General features: G+C 39.3%; 1 long non-coding RNA gene across 1 annotated transcript in view; it reads left to right on the top strand.

Moving 5' to 3' along the window:
• Window positions 1-22,167, top strand: part of LOC142829589 (uncharacterized) — a 34,594-nt gene extending 12,427 nt beyond the window's left edge. Inside the window, exon 2 of the long non-coding RNA XR_012904138.1 lies at window positions 17,815-22,167. This is a non-coding gene — a long non-coding RNA (uncharacterized LOC142829589). The remainder of the gene's footprint in view (window positions 1-17,814) is intronic.
• The last annotated feature ends 477 nt before the right edge of the window (window positions 22,168-22,644 follow it).

The raw sequence follows: 22,644 nt of genomic DNA, 5'->3' as shown, positions 1-22,644 counted from the left end.
TGTGGTTTCTTTACAGTCATTCTGAAGGAAAAATGGGCCCTTTTTCCAAATGAATGTCTGTAAGTAATCCAGGCAAATTTGACTCAAATCTGTACATTTGATTAGAGAGACTGCTAAAAGAACTCTAAAAGGAGGGGGTTCTATTGGAACTGAACTACCCCATTGAATAAAAGGGAATGTAATTGTAATTGTTGTACAGCTATGTAGAAATAGTGTAAGAAAGGTTCAGAGAGAATGTATGTGTATCTGTGTGTAGATATATATATAGTGTGTAAATAAATGAAGTTTTAAGGTCCAGTAATCTTGTTTGTTTGTAGGTTTAAAACAGATTGGTTTGGTTTACTTTCAGTAAGACCATTTTAGTCCAAGTTGTTTAATGAAGGTACAGGAAAACTGTAAGCATAAAGAAAGAGTTACACTATATGCAAAGTTTAATGTGGCTAAGTAGTGTTGTAAACAAAGATTGCACATTTTCCTGTAAACTATAGAATGAGTAAAAACTGCAAACAAACTAAAATGCTGTGAAAGCTCCAAGAGCCACAACAGGTTGTGATTTCCTTTGTGATGTAAATGACCTAGCTGGCAGCACAAAGAAGCTTTGCAGGTAATAGAGAACAGAAAGTTCAAATTGTAACCCTCCAGAAAAAAAAAAAAAGGAGGTATTGGTATTGCTGTTTTAGTCCCAATAGGAGGTTGGGTATACTAGGAAAAGTTTAAATGTAAGCAGTCTTTTGAGAAGGCAGAGAGAAGACTGAGAAAATTGGCATTTGTAAAAGATGTTACCCCTTTTGAACAAAATCTTGCAAAGATTCGGGCATAGCCCTTGGTCTGATCAAGTGTTAATTGCTGTCCATACAATTTCAGACCTAGAAAACAAATTGACTAACTTACTGTGTATATGTAAACCCTCAACTTCAAAGGAGAGGGAAACAGCTGCAGCTTTTGTCTTCTGTGGAAAACCTGTAAAGAGGTGTTCTTCAAAATTGGCTAATACCTCTGCTGCAGACATAGAGAGGTAGAAATGCATGTCCCTCAGTACCCAGAGAAAGCTAGATTCCCTTAAGGATTGGTGCTGAGAGTTAAAGCAACTCTCAGATTTATTTATTTATTTTTCTTCCCTCAGGAATATGCTTAAGAAAAGAACCAGGAGGTATGAGGTTTAGTAAACAAGCTCACCCTCCTTACCAAATTAATAGTAGCCAAACCTGTCTCATTGGGAAAAGTCATTTAGCAGGAATAAGGAAAGTAGAGCAAACATTGGAAAGTTACTAGGAATAAGAAACATTTTCTTTGAAAGGACAAAGCAAGTGATTTGAGGGAATGTGAAGATAAAAGGTGGACTCTGTGGAAGTGTGGAAGGAATTAAGTGATGGTTGTAATATGTGAAGGGAAATCTTGTTTTAAAAATGACACCTTGTTTCTTTGCAGCCTCTTCCTTAAGCACTGTGCAAACGATCTATGCAAAGAAGCAATCAAATGTAATTGTTTTGTCTATAAACACCTTTGTTAAATCTGCAAAGGAAAAATTAGGGATTCTACTGAAACTTAATTGGTTAACTGCATAAAAGAATGAACTCTATATATTGTAACTATTTTGTGGATTTCAAATTAACTAGTTTTATTTTGTTTTGGATAATGTCCTCTTGCTTAAAATTGCAAACAGACAAGGTACAAATTGGTTAGTGCTTCTGTTGGGCATTCAACTCTTAAGGACATTTAACTTTCTAGAAACCAAATTATTAGTTTAGAAACTCAAGCTTTGAAACTTAACTGTCTCTTTCAAGGCTGAGTTGATAACACTTTTGGCTTGCTTTTAAATTCAACATTATATGTGAATACAGGCTGCCTGGCTATTTCAAAGGAAAGTGGACAGGGAAGGCTGTTGCTGTCTCAGCAGACATATCTGCTGCACCCCTGACCACAAACATAGAAGGAACAGCTCAGTTTGCAGAGCTGGCAGCAATCAATTAGCTTGTGAGGCAAGGGCCAGTACCATAGATTGGAATATTGGAAATGGATATACCAGCATGCAACCCCACATGCCTTAAGCATAAGTCATGTGTCCAAAAGAATAATACTCTAGCTGCACAATTAAATAACCTAGCAGATGCAGCAATACAAATTTTTGCTGCCCAGGTGGATTGGGAACGCCTGTACATTTGGCTACATGAAACCTTGGGACACACAGAAAGCGATGAGCCAGTGCGGTAGGCACATGCCAGGGGGTGGCCTATCACCCACAAACAAGCCATAGATCTGGTACAAGCTTGCACCCTATGTGCTGAACTCAAGGAAACATATAACAGAAGGGCAATGGTTTGCCAGACTAAGAGATGGAAAAGCACTATGGGCAACCTGGCAAGTAGATTATATTGGTACACTACCCACCAGTAAGCAAGGGTGGAAGTATGTTTTAACTGAAGTGGAAATTGTTTCAGGAATTGGTTTTACTTACTCAACCCCAGTGGCAACAGGGTTGTTTACAGTCATGGGACTAAACGGCTTAATAGCCCTGTCCCAACACCCCAGTTTGGGAACACAAACCCATGTACTGCACTCCTATAAGGGAAAAGGAGTCTGGACAACTGCAGACGCTGGGCTAACACCAATAACCATTACTGAGGCTTGGATTGTATCCAAGACCGGCGAACCTTATGTTTTATCACAGGAAACTGAGGCAATGACCCTGAACAGTGCTCCAGTGGGATGGATCCCTCCCAATGCTGGTTGGATCCGGGAAACCACCATGAACTTTTGTATATATATATACCGCTTGCTGTTGTAGCGCTTGCAACCACTGTTGTTAGGTACAGACTATTGAAATGAGACATGGCACTCCAATTCGCCATGGTCTTCTTCCTCATCCCAACTGCTACTGCTGTACCAGAACACCTTACTTGACTCCTCCACTGGACTGGGAATCGAGTTTGTCCCTCTCAACCCAAATGACTGGTGAAACAAGAGTGACATCTTCAGATGGGGACCGGTATGGTTCGATGACAACGACTACCGCAGTCCTCAAAATAACTTTGGGGGGAGGCAAGGGAAGTGGCAATGAACGGAATGGGATAAGACATGCTGTAACTAAGAATGTAAATAACTCATGGCTAAATTGGTTAGCCCAACAGCTAGAACTTTCCTTAACTCCTTTCCTACACCCTATGATGACCACTGTTTTAATTGTTTTGATTGTTGTACTCCTTTTCTGCATAACCCTATGTATTGTGCAATGCCTAGATAATGTAGCTATCTCTTGTGTGCACATTTGATACACAGCACCAGGAAAGGTCCCCAGTCAATTCCTAGATCCTGAACCCTCTAATCAGGCCATTGGGTACTTTTAAATTCCTCCAAGGTGGGCAAGAGGCACTGGCAAGCCACCATCTTGCATTCCTGGGTTGTGGTGTGTCGTATCAGGGGGTGGAATGTGGCCAGACAGCCTGCCTCCATATTATCCATCTTATTTGCCTCTCTGAAGCACAGGGCAGAGAAGGAGCAATAATATCAGCATAGTCTATGCTGGCTCATCTGATCCTGAGAAGCTGAAACACAGATATGTGGATAGAGAGTAGCTAAGTCAATAAGCTGGCCTCGAGGCTGCGGCTGGCATCTATGTTGATTCGAACACACACAGTCCCAGGAAGAGGAATTTCCCACTGAGAAAACAATGTCCTGTACTTCAAAATTTAATCATCTCAAATCTCTCTTACAAGTGTAAATTAAGTTCACAACTCCCTTGTAAGAACTGGTCTCACAGCAGACAGACCAGCATCAATTGGCAATTAAGATAAGAAAGAGAAATACGTGACCCCATGATTATAAAAGTTGGGCCCAGCACACACTCACTTTGAGTGTCATTCTACCCTCTACCTGCTGGTCGGGTTAGGTGTTTGACCTCCCGAGGTTCTATGGGGACGCCCACCTCGTATTTTCGTCTTTCCTAGGAATTGAGGGACCGGCCCTGGCCTGACATGCTGGAGTCGAGAGGCACAGAAGGGGGTAAAAATGGTACCTGGATGTGGTCCTCTGTCTTAAGTGTACACATAGAAAGAGTAAGCTGTTACTTGGTACCATTGTTTCTATTTTTCTATCTTTATCTTCTTTGTAACCATTTTTAAGATCTATATTTTGCTAATAGTTAAGAAATAGAGCAATAGCCATTGCAACCATATGATTTATAAGCTTCCTCAATAAACCTGTAACTGTTTAAGCTTTAACCTGACTCCTTCAGTTGCTGTAACAGAACCAAGCACAATTTAAAAGAACTTCAGCCGGTCTAAAGGGACAGTTATAGGAAGAGCTTGGGCGTTTGGATCTGTGTCACTCCCAGGTGACAGGACCCACTGGGGCATCTTTCAGTCTTTCCTCAAGGCTGCCCGCTGCGAAGGAATTATGAAATTCTAGCAGCTGAAATCTAAGATGTAATAAGCTCTTCCTATATAACGGGGCGTCTGTTGGCCTGCTGGCCACCCTCTGCGATGGGACCCCGGTCCTAGCAGTAAAGGCACGGACGTTAAACCTTTTCTCGGAAACATACACACACACACTGCCCTGACCGTCGGCTGACACTAGCACAAAGTCTTTCTTTTTAAAAATCTGTATTTTCTTGCAGTCACCAAATATCAGAGCAGCTCAAACTTTTTTTTTCAATATTTTGATGAAATTTCAAAGTGAAACACTTTTAAAATATTAGGCAAAGATTAGTCTTAATTGTCATGATTTCCCCTCATCTACTTTAGAGCAGATTGAAAGTGTTTTCCTTTATAATTTTTGAGAGAATGTTGGGTGAAAAAACACATTTTCCCATGCCTTCACATCCAAGGAAAAATACTAAAAATAAAATGAATTCCTTTACTCCCCCATTGCTTTGACCACCTCCACTATGTATGTGGAATGGGCATGTGGGACCGTATTATAATGGACATGGGAAATAATACAGCCGGTCCCCGGATTGTGAACAGTCAACTTACTACAGTTCACATTTATGACTGAAGCTGTTGTAAATGGCAGACCCCGAGTTATGAATGCAATCGACGCTTACAAACAGCATAGTCACATGTAACTCTATGGGGTCCAATTTATGAACTAAGGGTATGTCTACACTACCCCGCTAGTTCGAACTAGCGGGGTAATGTAGGCATACCGCACTTGCAAATGAAGCCCAGGATTTGAATTTCCCGGGCTTCATTTGCATAAGCGGGGAGCCGCCATTTTTAAAACCCCGCTGGTTCGAACCCCGTGCAGCGCGGCTACACGGGGCACGAACTAGGTAGTTCGAACTAGGTGCGGTATGCCTACATTACCCTCCTAGTTCAAACTAGGAGAGTAGTGTAGACATACCCAAACTGAGTTACGACCAATTGCTTGGTCCGTAACCGGTTCATAAGTCGGGGAGAGATTGTAGTTGTATCATACATGCTTCCTATTACTATACAAGATAAATGGTGATTTTTTTCTTCTTTTTTGTTCTTTTTTCTGATGGTGACGTTACCATTTATCATATCAAGGAGAGTCTTTTGAAGCTATGCTATTAGACATTGTACACTAAAATTATGGCTTAATTCCCTTCTTGGCTGTGGTTGGCAGGCAAGCATTTCTGAAAATGATGAAACAATTCCCATGTTCTTCATAGACATCTGTGGATGCAAAAATAAAATACTTTTAATGAATGCTAGTCAGTATCCAAAACAGCAAGAGGATGAGCTAGTCCATAAATACTGTACCTTACCTAATGGTTTGAATTTGCATATTAAAATGCTTAAGCTAGTAAGGTGAATACAATTCATACATGTCTTGATTTTGAGAGGTGCTGATCTCTAACTTTAAATGGAGCTATGTGTACTTATCACCTTTGAAAAGTATGTGCTTCCAGAACATTAACACCCATCAAATTTTATGTCTCTTTTTATAGTGTCATTCCTTACATGAATGCTGGAATTTTTACTCAGGATATGATTTTATTTCTTAGGAAGTTTGCCTAAAAATGAGAGGAGACAGCTCTGATTCTGCATTATAATCATGTGTTTCATAATATTACTGCAATTATTATTTTTAGTTTGTAAAATGAAAATATTCATATGACAATTCAATGACCTTATAAAATAATTTAGTCATCACATTGTTGCTTATCTTTATGCATTGATGCCAGAGGATGATGTGCAAAATTATCAGAGAATGACAAAAATGGAAAAGACTTCTTAGGTCATATTCTCAAGATTGGCACCTACAAGAGAATTTTGTCCAGTCCAGTTATGTCATAATGGAACTTCCAGCATGTTCTGTCTGAAATTGTCAAAAGTTCTATACACCTAGTGGCTAAAAAACTGTTCCTGATATCAAATCAAAACTTTTATTTCATCATTTAACTTCTAGCTATAGCTCCTTGGACAAACATAGAACAATTATTGCTATGTACAGTTTTATTTATTAGACATGAATTGAGTGCTTGACAATGTACCAAATGTTGTAGATATAGGATGCATTCTCTGAAATACCTAAAGGTACGTCTACAAGCAACATTATTTTGAAATAATGTAGTCCACGTCTACACAGCAGTGTCAGCTGGTGGTCGGGGCAGTGAGTGGTCTGTGAGCCCTATTAAACACTCAAGTCTTCAACTGCAAGGACAGGGTCCCTTCGCAGCGGGCAGCCAGGAAGATGACGGGTGCCCCAAAGTTTTACACCCGAGTCTTTAGCTGCTAGGACAGGGTCCCCTTCCAGCGGGCAGCCGGGAAGGCTGACGGGTGCCCCAAGGGTTTGCCCCATGGAGGCAGCAGAGCCCCAACGCCCAGCTCTCACTGCGTCTACCCTGACCGGCTATAGTTCTTTTAATTGTGTCTGGTTCTGTTACAGCAACAGAAGGAGTCAGGTTAAAGCTTAAACAGTTACAGGTTTATTAAGAAAACTTATAAAGCATTCAGTTACAGTGTTCTACTTCTTAACTGCTAACAAATACAGATCTTTAAAGTGGTTACAAAGGAAATAAAATAAAATAAAATAAAATAATGGTACCAAGTGACAGCTTAATCTTTATAGACCTCTAATTCTATGCATGCACTAAGACAAAAGGACACATACGGGTACAATTTTTACCCCCTTCTGTGTCTCTATTCCAGTGTAGTCAGGCCAGGATTGGTCTCTCAATTCCTCGGAAAGACGAATACAAGGCTGGGCATCCCCGTGTGGACCTCGGGAGACAATCACATAACCCAACCATCAGGTAGATGGGAGATTGATGCTCAAAGTGAGTGTGCTGCTGGGTCCATCTTTATACCCGTGGTTTCACGTATTCTCTTTCTTATTTATGATGCCAAATTTTGCTGGTTCATCTTTGTGATGCCAGTTCTTACAAGGGAGTTATGAACGTAATGTACATGTGTAAGAGAGAGAAAACTAAATTGGGAGTACTGGACATTCTTTACTCTGAGGGAGATTCTTCTCCCGGGACGGTTGTGTGATCGTATCAATATTGGTGCTAGCCAAGGGCAGTTTTTGCAGCCTCTTGGTCGGCGACTGGATTGATGGCCCTTTTATCTATGTTTACAGTTGTCCAGGGTCACGATGAGCCAGCATATCTGGGCCTTCTGTTAAGGCATCAAAGACTATACTGATTGTATTGCTTTCTGTGCCCTGTGTGCTCCAGGCACCTCAGAGAGGCAAGCAAGATGGATTTTATGGGAGGGGGGGAACTCTGTCTGGCTACAAGCAGGCAGTTATTTAAAAATAATGTTGAAATACTGTCAAGCTGGAGGACTTCTTGCTCCGACTCCTGTAACCCTCATTGTACGAGGAGTAAGGGAAGTTTGAAGAGGAGCACTCTATTTCTAAATAAGTGCTATGTAGAAGCTCCCAATTTTGAAATAAGCTATGTAATTGAGGTAGCTCAGTTTGCGTAGCTTATTTTGAGTTAAACCCTGCTGTGTAGCTTCACCCTAAGGGTGTGTCTAGACTACAGGGTTTTGTCAACAAAAGTGGACTTTTGTCGACAAAACTATACCTGCGTCTACACTATCGCTGAATTCTGTCGACAGAACGTCGACAGAACTCAGCAGTTTTGTCAACGCTGGTAAACCTCATTTTACGAGGCATAACGACTTTTGTTGACAGAGTTCTGTTGACAGAAGGTGTTATTGCATCTAGGGTTGTGTCTAGACTACAGGGTTTTGTCGACAAAGCAGCTTGCTTTGTTGACAGAACTGAATATAGTCTAGACGCTCTTTGTCGACAGAAGTTTTGTCGACGGTATCTGTCGACAAAACTTCTATCGACAAAAGCCTGTAGTCTAGACTTACCACAAATGACTTAAAAGCACAAAGACCACTGGCTTTCACTGGAACTCATGCTCCTAATTCACATAAGACCTTCTGAAAAATAACACTTATAGGAATTACTCATTTATAATTTAGATATGCATTTATAATCTCTAGATAAGTTGTAAACTCACTCTGTTCAGCAAAGAATCACACCACATTTATTCCTATAGGTGATACAAGAATGGGGCAGAATTAGCTAGCTATACATTTTTTTATACAATGAAAAGAAACAGCTAGAATTTGGGTATCTGGCAAAGAAAAGTGGACTTCATTGTGATTGAGTTAGCCAATCACCATTACAGATGCTTCTCTGATCCTTTATTTTTAGAATTTGCAAAAAATGACTTGGCAATTTATATGAGGCTGGGTAAAATATCAGGAATTTCTGCTTGTGATCCCAGCAGATATATCACAGAAGCAGTATCTCTTAAAATGTTTTGATGGTTCTGGCCAAATTTATTATTAGTCAGAATCCATGAATGCAGAGGTGGGTTTTTTTCAGAAATGAATAAAAAATATATTAAATATTTGAGAGTGAAATGAAGCTTCTCAATTAAAAGTTTATCTCTGGTGTAAAATTTCTCCTTATTTAACAATATGTATCCCCAAGATGAGGTCTTAAATCGGAATAGACAGAGTGATTAAACAACTAAATCCACCAAAAGGTCTCTGTTTTTAAGAGTTGAAGTTGAACTAAATCATTTAATGTTTGCTATGTGAGCAGAGAACGTATGGCAAAGTGTAAATGGGAAAAATCACTTTATTCAGAATTTCACAGTAAATGGAATTACAGTGAACTGACTGGTTCATTCAGACATTTTCATTTTTACTTCATAATAAATGGTTTCATTACTGCATATCCAAGTTCAACATAAAACATTTCCTCTATCCTCTAAAATCAGCAGCTGTTTTCCTAAATGCCTATGGAATAATAGCTGTTTTTACAAGATCTGCGTCAATATGCACCTGGCCTATCGAACTGAAATTAGAATCAAACTCTAAATAGAGACGGGTATTGAAATTTTTAAGAAGGGAAAATCATCACTTGATATTTACAAACACTAGTTGCGTCTTAAAAATGGAGAACCAATTATCTCCTTTTCTCTGGCTAGAATTTCGCTTTATACAACAAGCATTTACAGAGCACTTGCTATGAGTATGCAATATGAACATTGCAGTGTTGAGACAGTGATAGAGATAAAGACTGGAGGAGAACAAAAGGAAGAAAGATGGAGATGGATACAGAGGATAACTTACTTGGACATAAAGAATGTAATCTGAATTAATAGAAAGGGATAGAAAACACTAAACTAAGACCTGGTCTGTACTAGGTATCTACTTCAATACTGCTGCATCTTCCAGGAGCATGACAATTCTAACTTGGGGTGTGTCTACACTACCACCCTAGTTCGAACTAGGGTGGTAATGTAGGCAACCGGAGTTGCAAATGAAGCCTGGGATTTGAATTTCCCGGGCTTCATTTGCATAAAGCCGGGCGCCGCCATTTTAAAATGTTATGAGGAGTAACGGTAGTTCTACACGCGGCACGGACTAGGTAGCTCGGACTAGGAAGCCTAGTCTGAACTACCGTTACTCCTCATGACATTTTAAAATGGCAGCGCCTGGCTTTATGCAAATGAAGCCCGGGAAATTCAAATCCCGGGCTTCATTTGCAACTCCGGTTGCCTACATTACCACCCTAGTTCGAACTAGGGTGGTAGTGTAGACATACCCTCGGTTAGGTTGGTATAGCTGTGTCTTTCAAGGGTGTGGATTTTTCCTGACCCCTAGGTGTAAATCAATACCAAATTGGTAGGATAATTCTCTCATTCACTTATCTACTGCCTTTCAGTGAGGTGGAGTATCTACACCTACAGAAGAACCCCTCCCATCAGTAGAGGTAGTGTCTTTTCTGCAGAACTCAGGTGCATTTGTGCCTCTGGAACATTTTAAGTATGACACAAGCCTTAAACTTAAATTCATGCATCATTCCATTGCAGCCATGTTCAGGTATGACAATTGAGTATATCACCCAATGGTCCTGTACATTAATCCTACTTCAGGTCCTGTACATTAATCCTACATATTTATGTAGAGACTAGGGGTCAATTTTTACTTTAGAGAGATGTAACAGATTCAAGTGAAAGACTGAATAGATTTTGCCACTGGGTATTTATTTTCTCTAAAGCTTACAGAAAATTTAAGAGCAGAAACAACAAAAATGCAGCAGTGACTGAGCACCAAAATCCCACTTTATGTACTCTCTTACATCTCTAGCATCAGAGAGACTTACAGTTGCCAGAGACTTTATAAAAATGTCTTTGTCTATTTGGAAATCTGAAAAACTATTAATTTTTTATAAAATATTTTCAGATATCAGTACTGAAGTTGGAAAAAGAAAAATTGTATGGTAACCACAAAGATGTTTTGTGTCTTTGTAATTTTTTCATCTGATAAAAGTAGATAAATGGTGCCCCTCTATTTTATATTGCAATTTCATCAATACTGGTATATCTTAATTTTTAAATACTTCATGAACATATTCATGGGGCCATCTGTGACAGAATTAGGGAAGAAAACTGAGGTGCAAAAAGAATGAATAATATTTATATTTCAATTTCCATGGAAAAACCTTAATTTTATTCTTTAAAATTCAGAGTTTTATCGGAATCATCTTAATGGAACAAATAAAAAAATTGTTATATCTGATAAATCAAAGGGATAATTCTGAAGCTAACCTATCATTTTTTTCAAACAATAGTTAGTTCAAATCCTAGCAGGGACAATTTGCTCCATCTGACCTCAAGATAGAATATTATTAGACCCAACTGTATAGCCAATTGTTTTACAACACTGCAATTCACTATTATAAACTTTGAGACCAAATAATCACACTTAGCCAAATTTATTGTCTAAAGACAAAGAAATACAATTCAAAAAGGAGACACACATACCATCCATCTGTGAAATTCTCACAGCCTGTTTAACTTACACGGAAGGTATGCTTCAAATATTTGCCTTTCAGCTAGCTATATTTAGAACATAATTTACAAGTTGCACATCACTAAAATCCAACCCATCAGTTTGCAACTGTTCCTTTTTTTTATATTCTGTACATTTATTGTTTCTGTTTTGGATACTGCATTCCAAACCAATTGTGTGTAGAGGCTCATTTCACCCTATCCAAGGATACACTATTCATATATCTTGCCTTTAATAATATTTTCTAATACCAAAGCTGATTTCAGACTTCCAAAGTGTTGTGGGGTACTCAAAATGGATTAACACAAATATGTGAAGAGCATATGAACTCACTTAACATAAGCGATGTGGAGTCCTGTGGCACCTTATAGACTAACAGATTTATTGGAGCATAAGCTTGAATTAGCTAGTATTCCTCCTGCAATGAGGTTTACCTGCTAATTCGATTTAGGGGCTTTAAATCAGAATCCCGTTTCACTGCTGCGTGTAGATGTGGGCAGTTACTTTGGGCTAGTCAATTTCTAAAATGGCGACCGGCTGGGAACATGCAACTCAAGCGCAGGATATTTAAATCCCGGGCTTGATTTGCAATTTCGGTTACCCTCATTAGCCTCCCTAAATTGATCTGGGGGCTAGTGTAGATGTACCGTTAGTCTATAAGGTGCCACAGGACTCCTTGTCGTTTTTGCAGATTCAGACTAACATGGCTACCGCTCTGTCACTTAACATAATTTTTGTGTGTGTGTTGGTTAACAGGTAAGTACTTTAAGTTCCATGGAGATACAGACAAATGGTAGCCTGAGCTTTCTCCATACTGGAAAAGAATGATAGAATCATAGAATTGGAAGAAACCTCAAGAGATCATCAAGTTCATCCCCTGCACTCATGGCAGGACCAATCACCATCTAGATCATCTCTGACAAGTGTACATCTAATCTGTTCTTAAAAATCTCCAATGATGGTGATTCCACAACCTTCCTAGGCAATTTATTACACTGCTTTACAGTGACAATTTTTCCTCATGTCCAACCTCAATCTCCCTTGCTGCAATTTAAAATAATTGCTTCTTCTTCTATCATCAGAGATTAAGGAAAATAATTTTCTCCCTCCTCTTTGTAACCTTTGAGATACTTGAAAGATGTTATAATGTACCCTCTGTCTTTACTTTTAGTCTTCTCTTTCTAAATTATTTACATTTTCCCTCATAGGTCATGTTTTCTAGACATTTAATCATTTGTGTTGCTCTTCTCTGGACTGTCTCCAAATTGTCCACATCTTTTCTGAAATGTGACAGCCAGAACTGGACACAATACTCCAGTTGATGCCTAATCAATGCAGAGTACAGCAGAAGAATTACTCCTTGTATCTTCTTTACAACACTCTTGTTCAGTGGTCTCTAAACTTTTTAACCACAAGATCACTTTTTTCAATATAAGTGCAACATAAGATCTACCTCAAACCCAAATACCCTTGATCCACTTCCTTCCCACCCATTTTTTGAGGCCCTGTTCCTGCTCTGCCCCTTCTTCGAGGCTTCACCCTGAACACTCCATCCTCCTTCCTCCCCCATCCTCACTCATTTTCACCAGGCTGGGGTAGGGGTTTGGTTGCAGGCTTTGGTCTTAGGCCAAGGATTTTGGAGTGTGGGAAGAGCTCCAGGCTTAGCCCAGGGTGGGGGATTGGGGTCCATGAGGGGTTTCAGGGCACAAGCACTGGGAAGGAGTTTGAGTGCAAGAGGACTCACTTCTGGGCAGGAGTTTGAGTGCAGGAGGAGGTTCAGGGCTGGGACAGGGTTTCAGGAAGCAGACTCTGGCTGGGCACCTTTTAACTGAGATGGCTTCCAGATGGTGGAGCAGTGGAGTTAAGGCAGGGAGCAGCAAAAGAAGAAACAACAACCTCCCCTCCCCCATACACGTATGTGTTGGGTTGGGAGATGAGAACGAAGGACAATTTGTATTATGAGAATGACAGAAACACACACAGGCTACGTCTACACTGGCCCCTTTTCCGGAAGGGGCATGTAAATTTCACTAGTCGTCGTAGGGAAATCCGCGGGGGATTTAAATATCCCCCGCGGCATTTAAATAAAAATGTCCGCTGCTTTTTTCCGGCTTTTAAAAAAGCCGGAAAAGAGCGTCTAGACTGGCCCCGATCCTCCGGAAAAGGGCACTTTTTCCGGAGGATCGGGGCCAGTCTAGACGCTCTTTTCCGGCTTTTTTAAAAGCCGGAAAAAAGCGGCGGACATTTTTATTTAAATGCCGCGGGGGATATTTAAATCCCCCACGGATTTCCCTACTACGACTAGTGAAATTTACATGCCCCTTCCGGAAAAGGGGCCAGTGTAGACGAGCCCACGGTGTGTGAGAGTGACAGAGATTTGCACTGCCAAGCTCCTCCATCCCCTTCTCTCTGTGTGGAGATAGGATACAGGAGGAGGGAGAAGAGGGACACCCTGATATCAGTACACCCCCTTTTTTCCCTCCCACACACTGCACAACAAGCAAGAGATTCCTGAGGGAGCACCTCCAAGGCAGAGGGCAGGAGCAGCATGACAGTGGGGGGAGGGGCAACTGAAGTGCCATTGATTGATAGCTTCCTCATCAAACCAGTCAGGGTTCCCTGTCAGAGGCTCCAAGACCTATTGGTGGATCCTGATTTACTGGTTGGTAACCACTGCTCTTTGTTAATACATCCCCAAATGATGTTTGTTTTTTTGCAACAGTGTCACATCCTTGATTCACATTTAGCTTTTAATCCACTATGAACCCCAGAGATCTTTCTGCAATACTCCTTTTTAAGTACTCATTTCCCTTTTCATAGGTGTGCAACTAATTATTCTTTCCTAAATGGAATCTGTTCATTTGTCCCTATTGAATTTCATCCTATTTATTTCAGATGATTCTCCATTTTGTCCAGATCATTTTTTATTATATTTCTCTCTTCCAAGACACTTGCAACCCCTCCCATCTTGGAATCATTCACAATTTTGTAAGTGTGCTCTCTAAATCATTATTTAAGTAATTGATGACGATGACAATGATATGATATTGAACAGAACCGGTCCCAGAATGATCCCTGTTTAACTCCCTCATTATGCCCTTCTTGTATGACTGTAAACCATTGATAATACTCTCTGGGAATGGTTATCCAGTCAGTTATGTAACCACCTCGTAGTAGCTCACTGTAGGTTGTATTTCCCTAGTTTGTTGATGAGGCCAAGCAATGTTTTACTAAAAGATTAGATATCCCACATCTACCACTACCCCCTTGATCCACAAGGCTTATTATCCTGTCAAAGAAATATATGTGAGGATTTTTTTTGTTTGTATCCATCAAGATTACAAATGTGTGAGGTACTTTTGAGACAAAATCTCAGCCCCAACAAGCTTACAATATAAGACAAAAATAAAGCAGATGGGAGATAAAGATACAACATACAAGCAAAGTGGGTCATGGTGATGACACTGACGTGTCTGTAATAGTATGGTAGTGAGCAGGGAAGAGAGAAGTAGCACAAGATAAAGAGTTAAAAGGAACAGGATAACATAAAAAAGGTGACTGTAGATGTCTGGCTGGCAGCATTGTTGAAATGATCACTTAAATGATACTTGGATTTTGGGTATCTACAGTGAATTTTTCTTCTTGCAATTATAAATAAATAAATAAACGAGATGAGGGGTAGATGGTCAAAGGGAAGAAACAAGTAGGAGTGACAATGGAGGTGGGTATGAATGTCAGAGTAAATCTGGCAGTACAGATAGTCTGAATGAGAGGGCAGGAGAAGGTCAGAGCAAACCACATAGAACAGTATTAGAACAAATGTACATGACTGTAGTCTATGATCTGCAATGACAACATTTTATTTTCTTTGGAAATCAATCACAAAACTTTCTTGGTCTCTTCTAATTATTATCATAGTTCAATCATGAGAACAAATAATAAAGAGGGAAGTTGAAACCTCTCCTTGTAACAAGAAGGATGCTGACCATTAGCATTCAAGATGGATTTTTGATCTCTCATTGAGATTCTGAATACATTCCGTCTGCTTTTCATTTAACCAACAACAACCTTTTTAAGAACTTATGCTCATTAAAGCCTGTTAGACCTTTTCTATATCTAAGGACAATATTCTATCCTCACTCACTAGAGTTTCTTCGTTAGAAAGAACTCTTAATTTAGTTCTAGCCAATGCCCTCAAGAATCAGGAGTTAAAATGGTGGGAAGACATTAGCAGGACAAGCATCCTAATCTCTGCTTTATCAAACAACACAGCCTACAAAAAGAGAGAATTTTAGCAGCAGCCAGAAAAGGCAGGAGGAAAAAAGGAAAATATATATCTGAAGGAAACTGAATGCTAATTTGTCCTGATCCCAATCCAGCCTCACAACTCCTCAGTAGTAATCTGCTGGAAAAGAGAGAAATTTCAGGAGAAACCCTGAACCTATAACTGTATCCTGCACAATGCTAAATTGTAGCTTTAAATCATAGTCCTCTGTGGGGAATCATGGGATGTTACAGTCCCATAGGAGGACGTTAGCTCTCTATAGACTATTCTGACCCTCTGCTGCTCTATGATTCTATCCCTGTTCATCATAGCTTGCTTCTGGGAAGGATCAGAAATAAGCAGGATGCCCTTTGGTATCAGTGTAAGAAGGGTTGTTTCTTGCTTAATCCTCAGCTGGTTGTTCATGCATTCTAACTACATAACAAAACAAAAAGTTATTTTTGCATTCAAAATCAGCTAATTCCTATAAATCATGGAGAAAACTGGATCAGAATCTTTTGAAAAGTTGCAGTGGGGGAGGTCTAGGTTGGACATCAGGAAAAATTATTTCATCAGGAAGGTGGTAAAGCGCTGGAATGAGTTAAGAAGGGAGATGGTAGAATCTGCATATTTAGAGGTTTTTAAGGCCAGGCTTGATAAAGCTGTGGCTGGAATGAGTAAGTTGGTTGGTTCTGCTCTGAGCAGGGGTTTGGACTAGATGACCACTTGAGGTCTCTTCCAATCCTAATCTTCTATGATTCTGTAAAAAAACATTTAAAGGAGTTGCACGCTGAAGATGATTCTAAATTCTACTTGGGTATGTCTACATAGCAAAGTTATTTCAAAATAACTTTCCTAGCATCTACACAGCCAAACTGCTATTTCAAAATAAATTTGAAATAGTGGAGCACTTATTTCGAATTTGGTAATCTCATTCTACGAGGAATAACGCCAAATTTGAAATAGCTATTTCAAAATAAGTGATGTGTAGACTTGAAAGTAGGAATAAAAGATCCTCTGGAAAAGGGTTTATTTTCCAGAGAATCACGTCTAGACTGCTGCTTTTCTCTGGCTTATCCCCAAGCTGGAAAAAAGCAGCAGCCATATTAATGCAAATACCGCGGGGGATATTTAAATCCCCCGCGGATTTTGCTATTCCAAAGTGTCTCATTAGCATCCCTTTTCCGGAAAGGGATGCCAATGTAGACACAGCCAAGATGTTCTAGAGGGACATATTTGTGTTGCTGCTGCCTGTCTCCCATTCCCAAAAAACTCCTTCTTCCCCTGAGACACTTACGAAGCTCTATGCCAGCAACTATACATACTGTTATACGGGTAATTTATTTTATAGAAATGGTGAAATAGTGTTATATCTTTGGGGAATAATTTACTATAAATTATGTATTTTAGTGCTTCAGTGTATCTCAACTGAAATATTATAGGAAAGAAAATGTGTTAAAAGTACAAACATTTAGAAAACTGGTATGTCTGTCATTAAACAATGAATCATAATTAATAGCTAACTTGCTCAAATTATTCATTCATAGTAAAGTGTCCTATAGAATTTCACATTACTCCATGAATAAATTTTTCCCTAAAAAATATTTCCATTATTTGACCAGCTCTTTAGATTGTGAGATAATGTTTTACAAATAACCTATTTAACATTTTCTGTCAATCACTGAACAATTTATTCTTTTATGTGGATTTTATAGATATTATTCAACCAGATGTTTTCAGAAACTATTGCAATGTCTTTGTTATTTGTAAGTAAGGAGATTTCTGCAAATAAAGATAAACTTCCAACTATGAAATCTTAACTTCCTTGAAACAAGTATTCTGTACCTTCTTTTACATATTCCTGTGCATAATTAACTGCATATATTTGCACCTCACTATTGATTAAACAAGTAGAATTCTACAACAGCATTGAACTTGATGACCCTTTCAATTTTTATTGGAAATCTACTATTGCTATTCTTCCTATGGTTGTTCAGAAAACTTCAGTTATTTTAATTTGTGTGTTGAAGATAGCTGATATTTACACTGCTTGCCCAAGTCTGTTAAGCCACACATTTTGAACATATTAACTACATAAATACATAAAGAATAAATGTGGATCAGTGGTGTCTAAGGACTGGCATAAGAACTAAATTTATTTAAATACAATCATACAAGATCAAGAGAGCTAGAACAAGGAATGAACAGAAAGTCTAATCCAAGGAGTTGACATAAAATATATCATTTATTTTTCAGATGATACTCATTCAGATGGCATAAAGGGGACTAAACAGCTGCATGGAATGATAAGAAGGTGCACTGGTTTAAGTACAAGCAAATCGTGTTAGTTATTTAAGGATCCAACCTACCCAGTCCCCCCATTATGTGTCCTAGGAGCAGATTTGAGGAACTCATGAGAGCATATAGTTACAGAACTGCAATTATTCTTCCATCCTTCATGAAGTAAAGGGAAAGATTAATGGAAGCTTTTCTTGCCCTATGGATCTGACAGCACTTAAGAGCAGATGTAGAGGCTGGTATTTGAAATTGCATGACTAGACTCTGCTTGAGACCCAGTGTAGCACAGTGGAATAGAAAATGAAGAAGTGTTACTGATCAAAAAGCTGGTTTGATAGTCCAAGGCAACCAACTGCAGACTCCATATGACTGATACTGCCAAGAAACTGCAATGACGGGGAAAAGGAATCATCAGGTTGGCATCAGACTCCAGTAGCAGAGGGAGACACAGCCTTTCTGTTGCTTTCTTCTGTATAAGAGAAAGATATCCATTTTATCTCCCACCAGAGGGGTCCAGCCATTCAGAGGCACCAACTTCACAGGTTTTTCCCTCCAAGCAGCTGTTCCTGAAACAGTCTGATTATTGAAACCACTGAGCAGGGATAGAAGCCAATCCCTATGAACAAGTGTTGGTCCCTGAGGTGGGAGAAGCAAGTGAATCAAGGGTGTTCCAGGAAGAGGCTACATGAACTACATGAGGCTACATAATTTTCAGTGATGATTGTGCCCTATGATCAGCATCCTGATTGCAAGATTAAACTTTTTTATGATCAGACTTCGAAGAAATACTTTTATTTACATGATTTATAAGAGAAAACTAACAAAGCCAGCTTTAAAAACTACCTTTGCAATATTTTTTATTAAGATGCTTGTTTAAAATTTTCTGAGCTTGTAAAGGTATAATTATCGTATCCTAATAATTATAACAGACAACATTTCTCTTTCTATTTGATCTAAACTGTAAATTTCTGATCTTGTTGTCAAAGACAGAGCTGTTTTCATGGGAATATTTTGAACTTTGATGAAAATTTTATGACACTTCCAACAAAACATGCTGCTCATTAAAGTTTTATACTGAGAGCTCTATCTGCATTGTTTTTGTATTATAAATACCACATAATTGTCATCAATAAGCTGTTGATGAAATGCCTATTCCCAGAAACTACTGTCTGCAGACATGAAGGAAGGTTGATGTCTCAGATGATTACTTATTTTTACTGTCCCAGTGTGCTGAAATTTGGCTCTTATATTTCTGTCAGGGTGATGGTCCCATAAAGTGAAAGAATAATGAAGGTGCTGGTGATTTATTTATAATATTTTGCAAGGCATTTTCAGAGACAACAAATTCTGTATTTTTCAAATGTCTTTTCTACTCTCTTTCTTTGTCCTAAGACATACAAGGGAGATCACAGTCCCCTTAGTTTTCATCATACACTTTTTATGAGTCAAACCTCAGCACATCTGTTTATAGATGATAATGGACAACATTGGTTCCTTTCCTATATGATTATAAATTGCTAAGTTGTTTTCCATTGGACAAGTAGTTTAAACAACTGGCCATCTGCTTGGCAGAAAAATTTAGTCAACCCTTCAATTTTTTGTGTAAATTCCTCGGACTTGCCAAAGTCCCATAAGATGTAAGTCCTAGGGACTCCCACCAAAAAATGGAGTAGTTGACTATATTTTTCTCACAGAAGGTTATTTCAAACACTTTTCTTTGATACACCTCAGGCTCTTATCACTTACTGTTTTTTGTGATATCCTTTATAGTTGGCTATAAAATAGATTTTAGCAGGGGAAAGTATCCTTTTTATGAAGAAGAAGAAAAAAACCCAACCACAGCCACCAACCTGGGTTATATAGAATAAAAGATTAAATCTCATCTTTATAGAGTCATATTACTAAAGAAAAGCAATGTTTCTACAGACACAATGGCTGTGTCTACACTGGCATCCCTTCCGGAGGGTCTCTTTTCCGGAGGATCTCTTATTCCTACTTCCAAGTAGGCTTTATTTTCCGGAGAATCACGTCTAGACTGGCGCTTTTCTCCGGCTTATCTCCAAGCCGGAAAAAAGCGGCAGCCATGTTAATACAAATGTCGCGGGGGATATTTAAATCCCCCACAGATTTGCAATTCGGAAGTGTCTAATCTGCATCCCTTTTCCGGAATTGTCAGAAAAAAGCCTCCTTTGGAACATCCCTTCTTCCTCGTAGAACGAGATTTACAGGGATGCCAAAAAAAGTGTCCACTTTTCCAAAAAAAATTTCAGAAAACAGACTCATTCCTTGGATGCTGCAGAACTTTTCTGGAACACCTCTGAGTATAACCCAGAAAAACTCTGCAGTCTAGTTGTACCCTGAATGAGACAGAACATTTCTGAGAGTGTAATGGAGCTTTAAATTAAACTGCTTTAAATTAAAAGAGAACTGTTTGAAATTCCCATGTAAGGCTGCTGGGGAATGCTGTACTGAAGCCCACACTTCTCCCCTCATTTTTTTGTCTTTTAGTGTCCCATAGCCTATGTTTATGGCTCAGACGGCTTTAGTTGGCCTTCTGAAAGACGATCTAATTAGAAACAAGCCTGGTTTTGCAATTTGTTACTTAGTTTATTGGAGAAAGTGTAGAATGTGTGACTACTTCCATTGTGGCTACATGGCATACACACTCAACTAGTTCAAGCAGCTCATGGCCCTCAGAATCCATGAACAGCAGCTGAGGCGAAAGTCAGTGAAGAAGAGGAGCAGAAAGAAATTAAATTGTTTGTACAGATGGAATATGGTACATTGTAGAGAGGGGCCACCTCAGAAATGAGTTATGCAGTCCTCCAGTTAAGGGAGTCAATTTCATAATGGAAAGTGAGCAAGCTGGAACGTAAGGCAACATCCTTTAGCGAATACAGGTGAAGGTGAAAAACTCTATTTCAACAAGGACATCACTCCATGGGATGGAGTTACAGCGGGAGATACAGATACGCTGTGTTAATGGGGGTATTCAATCATTAGAAATATAGTCAGCTGGGTAAAGTGGAAAAGTGGTGAGTGTCAAAAAGACACCTAAAAGATCTTCTGGTGAGCAAGGAGCCTGTGATAATGGCAACTGTTAGGAAAATGGTTCTGGAGCTAAATTTAGATTATGAGGTAAAAGGTTGAGGTTCCAGAATCTCTCTTTTAACTTTCTCAGAAATGCTTCCAGGTTCTCTCACAATTTGTTAGGCAGAAGGAATTTATGGTTCTCAATACGTGTTTGACAAGATGCTATAAAGAAAAGGAAATTTTAGGTTTATTGGGTACTGGGGCACCTTTAGAGGAAAGGGATACCACAGGAAAAGACTTGAATTAAATCAGGTTATAGCATTAATAAGTCTTTGGATGGTTGTTTAAGAACTAGTGAGCAACAACTGTGTGAAATCTGTAGTGTCATATTAAGGTGTTAAATAAAAACAGGAACCTGGAAACAAAAACAAAGCAAACAAAATCACATCACAACAGCATCAAGAAAAAAAGCTTAAAATACAAGAAGCTTAAAAAGAAAAATAAGTGATCTAAAGTGCTTTGCAATTAAAGAGGATTATGGTTTAATAGGTTTTACAAAAATGTGAAATAACAAAAACATAATATCTGGGTATATACTATGTAGAAAAGTACAGTAAGGTAATAGTATTATACTCAAAGAATTCTTCATAATCTAGAGAGCAGTCCACTCAGTTAAATCTGTATGGACACAAATCCCAAGATGTAATATTAGCCGTGTACTAACTGGATCAATTCAAGACAATGTTACTGAGTACAGTTTTTGAGAGAAATCAAAGAGGAATAAAAAAACCCTGACAAAATGACAACAATGGGGGTATAATATACCCACATGTACTCTGGTCAAAGAGCACAACGGGCCATGACAGATGATACTAAACTAGGAGAAAAGGTAGATATGTTGGAGGGTAGGGATAGGGTCCAGAGTGACCTAGACAAATTGGATGATTGGGCCAAAAGTAATCTAATGAGTTTCAACAAGGACAAGTGCAGAGTCTTGTACTTGGAACGGAAGAATCCGAAACACTGATACTGGCTGGGGGAGAGGAGTGACTAGCTAAGCAGCAATTTGGCAGAAAAAGAGCTGGGGATTACTGTGGATGAGAAACTGGATATGAGTCAACAATGTGCCCTTGCAGCCAAAAAGGCTAATGGCATATTAGGGTGTATTAGGAGGAGCAATGCCAGAAGATCTAGAGAAGTTATTATTCCCCTTTATCTGGCACTAGTGAGGTCTCCTCTGGAGTACTGCATTCAATTATCCCCTCCCCCCCCCCCCCCCTTCCCACCCCTGTTGCAGAAAGGATGTGGACACATTGGAGGTGGTCCAGCCAAGGGCAACAAAAATGATAGGGGGCTGGAGCATATTACCTATGAGAAGAGATTGAGGGATTTGAGCTTGTTTAATCTACAGAAGAGGAGAGTGAGGGGGATTTGATAGCAGCCTTTAACTACTTGAACAGAGGCTCCAAAGAGGATGGAGAAAGGCTGTTCTCAATGGGGACAGATGACAGTACAAGGAGCAATGTTCTTAAGTTGCAGTATGGGAGGTCTAGGTTGGATAATAGGAAAATTACTTTACTAGGAGGGGGCTGAAACACTAGAATGGGTTATCTAGGGAGTTAGTAAAATCTCCATCCCTTAAGGTTTTAAAGTCCCGGCTTGACAAAGCCATGGCTGGGATGATTTAGTTGGAGTTGGTCCTGTTTTGGCCAGGGGGTTGGGCTCAATGACCTCCTGAGGTCTCTTCCTGCCCTA

This window comes from Pelodiscus sinensis, chromosome 5, assembly GCF_049634645.1.
Source record: "Pelodiscus sinensis isolate JC-2024 chromosome 5, ASM4963464v1, whole genome shotgun sequence".
Classification (NCBI taxonomy): Eukaryota; Metazoa; Chordata; order Testudines; family Trionychidae; genus Pelodiscus; species Pelodiscus sinensis.
This window is presented reverse-complemented; position numbering and strand designations above follow the sequence as displayed.